Consider the following 6175-nt stretch of genomic DNA (forward strand, 5'->3'; position numbering starts at 1 on the left):
GGCGAGTGTGTTTTAATGTACTAGATTCATATTCCTTACTGTTTGTCTGAGAATTCACCATCGCTGGAGCCACCAAAAGTATAAGTAAATAAAGTCCCATCTTCCCTTCATTGAAAAAAGCACCTGTACTATAAACTATGATATCAAGTATTGCCAAGGTATTAAAATTATCATTAAAAATTGTACAATCTGCTTGGATTGATTAACATGTTTTCTATGAACGGGGGAAAATTCTTTGCATAATTTTTGTTCAATATTCCAAAATTTAACCGACTGCATTCAAATTTCTAATATTTTTCTTCTTATTTTAAATGTTTAAGTTCATTAATGATCCCTTTTAAGTTTTAAGTTACTCTCCTTTTTTGTTATTTTGCTATACAATGGCTTTAGGGAATCTTTAATAAGTTTTATGAAATAAAAAACATGCATTTTTCTTACCGTATTGTGGTAATGATTCAGTCCTTAAATACAACCAAACTCAAGTGCAAATAAATTTATACGATGGTAAGAACAGGATGAGAAATGCGAAAACAGGTTTATGCCATGCGTTCAAATTGTCCAGTGCATGTAATTTTTTTGTTATTACAAGGAAAATTTGTTTTATGATAATCATCATATTAGACATCAATTTGTTTTCTTTCAGATCATTACAGACGTACAGGTGTTTTTCAGGTTTTAGTAAATACATGACGACATTTGATCTAGTTGACTTCATTAGCTGTTCATGTATGTAATAACATGCATCTGATCAAGAACGAGTTAAAGATGTCTGTTTTTTTTTTTTATTTTTTTTTTTTTTAAGAGTTTATTTTTTTTTTGTAAATTACATTCTTTAATAAATTTCATTGCTAGGTGTATCATAGCTTATCTGTAATGAACAGGATTAAAATGTGATTTTTTTAAAGAAATCTTGAAAAAAGACTAACATAATGGTAAAAAACTAATTTATACTGGTATCTAAATTTCAAATGCAAATACGGGTCTTGAGGTTGTTCAAAACCATATGCGTTTTTCATACGTTTTGTTAGGCCATTACTTACACAATGAATTGACGACGGATTTTTCGTTATTTCATTATCATGTCAAGAAGCACATGGAGGATGTGACCGGTCGGCAGGGTATGCTTACTCCTCTATGTCAACTGATCAAACCTCTGATTTTTTGGAGGTCCGTGTTTGCTCTGCTCCTATTTTGTATTGTTTAATGGACATTTGATCTTGAATACTGTTCGTTATGTCCACACATTTCATGCATCTTCATATTTCATACATCTTTCCAAAATTCGTTTTATTTGAAATAATTTAAACTTTTTTTCTTTCAGGTGCTGACAATAAAAGTCAATTTCTTTGTTTCAAAAAAAAAACGATAACAACTGAACTATTAAACAGTAAAATACGCATTTTAATACATTTTCTTAACACAATAAAACAAATACAACGAGCATAAACAAATAAACAACTTAAACTGAAACATAAAACCTTCAAAGCAACAATTAAAGAAAAACATAAGAAATTTACATGTATAAATCTTATAGGGTAATGGTGTTTACTAATATATTTTTTGTTACAACATATACTTTGCAGATGTTGACATAAACAACCACGCAAAATGTATGTACTTAACTAATGCCTTTGACAGACAGTCTCCATATAGATATTTCGTAACCAAACATGCGCTTTTGGTGTATTTACTTACGTATAGAAAAAATAATTATGGATAAAAAGCGGATTCTGGCAGCAAATATTGTGGCAGTTTTGCTTATTTCCAATGTCTTAATCGGAGCTATGGTAAGGGTATAAAGTTTTCCGTTGCAAAGCTATGGCGTCTTACTTTGTAGAAGCGTTAAACTTCGTTTTAACGTGCGAACAAACACAAGCTTTTCAAACATATAAAAGTTTTAAATATTTACTTTATGCTTCATAAAAAGGTATATATCTATGCATGAAATTCTTAATAAGTGGTAGTAAGAGTAAGATGTGCATGTCTTGCTAAAGGCCTATAGGTTGAAGAAAGTATCTTGTTTATATTGATTGATTATTTATACTGTACATTAACATAAATGGCTTATCCAAATTTTAGTTCAACCACTGAGTATTAAGTTACCGTAATCATAAAGAACTGGGTACGGTATATATAACGAGGCGGCCCTGTCTCTAAATTTGATTGAAGTTTTTTACAAACATGCCCAGGATGTGTCCTTTCAAAATCATTTTATTTTTTGGAATTATCTCTTACCGTTTTTCCGCCAGAGGTTTGGGAAAATGGTGCATTTTTTTCAATAATTACAACTTTTGACGTAACGACGTCATCACGACGTTACTGATTTTAACGTTACGTTAAATGAAATCTGTAAATTCTCTTAATTGAGAACTATTTACTTAATCCTGCAAATATTCCAGTAAACCATTTTGAACTATCTTTCAATTTATCATACTTCGTTGATAGTTTGAAATAGTCTAATAATTTTAGAAATATATAATTTTTTAACAAACGATTGTACCAAACACGCTAGTCTACGAAACTTTATTCATCCGGATGAAATGAGGTGAATACTTAAACAGACGGACGGACGGAAGGACGGACGGACGGACGGAAGGACGGACGGAATTAACGATTACTATATACCCTCCCGCTTTTCAAGCGGGGGGTATAAAAAATTGAACGTATAGTTTATGAAGTTGGAATTTTTTTTTTTGGCAGTGAAAAAGCTATCAACGGAACTCCCCCTTTCATTCCAACAAATGACGGCGCTATAAATGTTGGGTCGTTTTTATGAACATATTAATTACTCCCTATTTCGGGGTTATATGATATGCCTCTTTCAATTTTCTTTGATTTTAGATTTTTTACCCTCGCTTGAAAAGTGGGAGGGTATATAGTGATCGGGGTGTCCGTCCGTCTGTTACGCTTTGGGGGTACCTCTCTTTTATGTTTTGCCGTTGCGTTTTGCCAAAACATGTGTCGGATCAAAAAGTAAAATAAAAGGTGCACAATGGCAATATGTTATTAAGATTCTGTGAAAGTTTCATTGAATTTCATTCAGTGGTATAATAGGATATGCGGATAAGAAACGGGTACCCTTTAACAGACAGACAGACGGGTGGACATATCGATTACTATAACCCTCCTGATTTTCAAGCGGGAGGTAAAAAAAAACACGAATTTCCGGGAAGGGATCCCAGAATTTAGTAGTACAATGTAGTAGTTCTGTCTAACAGGCATGGTTTCCTAGACTTGTAGAAATAAATATTATACTACATGTACATTGAAATGTTATGTGTATGATTTATATAGTTTATCCACGTCAGCTATGGAAGTCTGTGCGTTTTGTTTTCTAAGCAATGCGCAGTCACTTGCATTGATGTCGGCTGTAAACGATCGACCAACGGTCAAAGTCGAGAGGAGTTCAACAGAAAATAGGAAAGAACTGTCTCTAGTTTGAAATTAAATTCTTGATATAAACTTGTTCATTGGTAGTCATAATAGTACATCTTGATAATCAGTAACCCCCCCCCCCCACTTCTATATATTTTTCTATTTACATGAAGCAAAATACAAATAATCGAAATGCAGAATAACGAATAACAAAAACATTTAATCCAAAAATACCAAAACTTAGTTCAAGTCCCTTTTCTTATTTAAACTTTTTATAAGCTACATATTGAGACACTTTTGCAGTTACATGTATGTTATTAATATACGAAAACTAATGTTATTTTGTGTCGTGTGGCCATCGTCACTACGGCGAGCATTTCTTTTTTTACAGAGTTAGGTTTGTCATTCCCGGATTACCATTAGAAAGCGAGATTGGGTTTCTAACAAAATAAGTTGTTTTTTTCTTGAAAGTTGTTTTAATGAAAAATTCTTTTAAAGTATACCTCACAAACAGCTGACACGACTTTGTATTAAGTCATTTACGTGACTATACATCTACTAAGACAAAAACTGCTAAAACATAGACATTTTTGATATTGATTATGCTTTACAATACCTCCTAAATGTAAATGTTTATAGATATTTAAAAGATTTCAGTGACAATAATAATTTCAATTCCAATCTTGTCGCACTTCCTTTGGAAACATTAACTTTCTGGGGCATTCGCAATTTTTTACGTCATTTGTTCTTAAAATACTTTTCATATTTTTTCGGAACGAATTATCATCGCAGACGGAAGTTAACATCTTTAAAATTCAGATCTGATGTGTACCATTTTCACTACGGTGATATGGACTGGACACCCCTCCCCACCTTCTCAGCCCTTATGAATGTCATTTGTATCAATATTTATATCCTATGACATATTTAATGTATTATTTTATGGGCAATTTTGTTGAAATTCTTTTAAATCCCAACAATGTTTTGTCTAATACATTCGTTTTAACACAGATAATTTTAAAAAGCAATTTAAAGTCTTATAAATGACTTAATTAATTTCTGAAAAAGTCCTAATCGAACTAGATACATCGATTGTATGCAGCGGAAGGGGAAAAGCATGTCTCTTGTCAAAAATTATGCAATTGTTTCTATTTCTTGGATATACAGCGGATTCATATATGCTAAAATTGCCTTCACTTGTCTGTGTAAAGAAAAGTGTTAATTGCTTTTGGGAACTGTTAATCTTTATTCAGACACAAATAAATAGTTGATTGCATCATGTTTCTTTTTAAAATTACATAGAAATTGCCGAAAACACTCACAACTGTAGCCATACAAAATTTGTCAAAATAATATTATTTCATTATCTAAACTCCGTATAGAGTACAGTTGCGGATTCATGAATTTAATAAAGGGGGAGGGGTACATCATCGCAAACCACGGTCAAAATGTACGATCCTCTCCCATTGTAGGAGAGAGCTATATGCGGAAATTGGACCGTGGCTTGAGACGATGGGGTGGTATAGAGGACAGGGTGTCTGGAGCTGCGTTGAAGCCCCATGGGGGTTGGGAGCACATTCCTGGTAGGGTCAGGGGAACGAACATCTGCTATAACCTATGCCCCCCTTCTTTGATTTAGAAAACCAATCGTCTCCTTACAGGAATTTTAAAATACATTGCCATGGCGGTAAAATGGTATTTCGGAATATCTCATACCATACGTGTAGATCTACTGATAAGTTTGTGTTTAATGCTAGAAAAAAATTATTATTTACATGCTTAAGCTTGTTTTACAAAATCAAACGGTGGATTGGGGGGGGGGGGGGGGCTAAAAAGCAACGGCCCGGGATCCGCCGTTGAATTGCATGTTTAATTTAAAACTGTCTTGAAAGCACTGATGTCAACATTCAGCATGATAAATATATACTCAGTAATCTAAATCATACTTTAGAAAAGCTGCATGATAATTTTCAATAATTTAATTCTGTTTGTAACGCTGTATTTCATTGGATAAAAAATTACTTTATATCGTATAAAATGGGTTGCCTACGTCACAATGACCGTCAAAAACGTATCAATCCGCCTGACGTTACATTCAAATTTTGTACAAATTGAAGTCATTTTGTTAGAACAATCATCTTTTTTTCTTACATCAAATGAATGAAAATTAAATTATAAGCAATGAATTTAATAGCTACCCATTTTATACGGTATAAACTGGGTTGGAACAGTTTACGCTTTTTTATAAACCGCTTCGCGGCTTATAAAGCGTAAACTGCCCCAACCCAGTTTATACCGTATAAAATGGATAGCTATTAAGGTCAAGATTTAGTAAATGAAAGGTGCCTACAGATTTATCAAACTTGAGAAATAAATTCCTTTATTGATGCTTTACAACTTTAGCTTGGTCAAATAAGGTGTTTCGGGGCATAATTTGTAGACATACAAGATGAAAAACTGTATTCTAAACTGTCATTTTCAATGAAAAATTAAGAAAACCAGTCATGAATATGAGAGTTTTTTTTCGTATTCGGCAAAGGAAATGTATCCAGATTGCCTACAGTCTCTCAGAAAACGGTAATTAGTATGTTCATGGCCTCTTCTTTAAATCAATATCAAATTTAATATAGGTATCCGATTTACTTTTCATATGATTTCAAATTAAATGACATGAAAATACCCTTTTTTCTACATAATTCTGCTTAAGCCGTAAAGTACGGGAAAAAGAACGTTGAAATTGATTTTGACGTCATAATGGATCTAGCACCAAAAAATTAGTCTCAAGTTATTTACTAGATCT

Source organism: Saccostrea cucullata, unplaced genomic scaffold (assembly GCF_032062105.1).
Source record: "Saccostrea cucullata isolate Sc308-1 unplaced genomic scaffold, CSIRO_AGI_Scuc_v1 ctg5874, whole genome shotgun sequence".
Taxonomy (NCBI): Eukaryota; Metazoa; Mollusca; class Bivalvia; order Ostreida; family Ostreidae; genus Saccostrea; species Saccostrea cuccullata.